Genomic DNA, 1914 nt, shown 5'->3' on the forward strand with positions numbered 1-1914 from the left:
TTTATACGTATTTATTTACATTGCACATGAAATCATATAACACATATATATTTTGTTATCCATTTATTTTTTTATTTTATAAACATAATCAGCAGCCAGCGCAGACTATTCAAAATTACTGGTTTGATGAAGTAGTTGAATACACGTGAAGTGGTGAACTGCGCTTCAGCGTACGTGTTTGTACCTAGAAATAGCTAGTCGTCTATTTTAGCATCTGACCTAATTCTGTCTTTGCAATAATGTAACAAAAATGGAAATAAAACAAACAAGAAATCACAAACCTTGTGTCATTTTCGCCTTAAGAGTACCATGGCAATAAATATGTGGAAACGTTTCTTTCCACAATTATACTCCACTTATGCAACTAAAGAAATAGGCCTAGCAAGTTGAGTGATTTTCTCGGCCTTATGAATATAACAGAAGCATGAAAAGGCTTTTAAAATGTACCGCATGCAATTATGAATGTATTGATAATTTTATATGGAAAATATAAATATGGAAATACATATTTCCTTTACAATATTATTATAACATGATAAGAACATTTATGGTAAATGGAAACGTAACAGACAAGAAAAAAAAATGTATGCGAAACTAATCTATATATACTTATTCCATAGATTTTTATTTGATTCAAGCATTAATAAAAATTATATCAATATATATATAGCAAGAACCAAAAAAACGTATCTCAAACTCGGTCAACTTCGTAACATCTGCGTTGTTTCTGTAAAAAAAATAGCACCAGGTTATACAGTAATATAGTAACAATAACAAACTTTAATACTAATAAAAATAATTGTTAATAAACTAATGCTACAGTAATTTAAATGACAGATTGGCTGGTTTTTTCCCTGATACAATGTAAATAAATAAAAATAATAATAATATAATAATAATAATAATATATAACATCATATCATATTTTAGTATTTATTTTATTTGCTGTATTTGTTATGTAGTAGAAAGCGTAGGATTCATAACAAAACGAAAATAAAAACCGTCCGATAATATTACAGTAATTGATTGTTTAGTAATAATAGTAATTATTTTATTTGCTTTTAAGTAGCCTGTTGTTACTTATTAGAAATACAACAAAACATAAATAAAAAAAGTATGATGAACCGATTGACGAACTTGCAATGATAATTAGGCCTAGTATATTATTATATATTAAATTTAGCGTTTCGAAACTCCATTGGCGCTCCATATATTTGTTGAAAACAAACCGCGACCGAAATGAAGCGCGACCGAAACGAAGCGCGACCGAAATGAAGCGCGACCGAAATGATCTGTATTCGTAATAACAACCTACAGTATGCAGTACTACTACCAGTACTACAACTTCACTATTTTAATTACTTATCTTCATTTATTATAATCACCCTGACTTTATGACCGTAAATGTTAATACATCAACTAAGGTTTAGTTAAAGCCATTATATCACAGTACTCAGCAATAATACTGAATATACTTTCACTATCTTAACTACTTCTCAATTAATAACTGGACGATGTAGATAATATGCCGTGTGCAACGGTAAACAATAGCTGTTAATATGCTGTGGAGTAGCGCCCTCTATAATTATAAACTAGCTCCCCTAATAACCAATCACGCATCTCGTGCATGACCGTGATGGAATAAAATGGAAAGTATCTTAGGCCTACGAACAAATAATTGTATTTACAGCACATAATAATGTAGTATTTTCTATAGTAGATGTAGGCATACAAACTACAATAATCCAAACTGTAATTAATACGATAAACATTAACTAATTAAGCCAACAATCAGCTCCGAACTCTAGTCAATACCCTAGTATACGATGAGACTCTGCCTAGCTGATTTGCATTTATCCGCGCGTACGTATGTACGCTACGTTCTGCATGAACATGGCGAGGCAGCCTAAGGCT

This window comes from Anneissia japonica, unplaced genomic scaffold (assembly GCF_011630105.1).
Source record: "Anneissia japonica isolate Jap-2015-1 unplaced genomic scaffold, ASM1163010v1 scaffold1481_len107365_cov102, whole genome shotgun sequence".
Lineage (NCBI taxonomy): Eukaryota > Metazoa > Echinodermata > Crinoidea > Comatulida > Comatulidae > Anneissia > Anneissia japonica.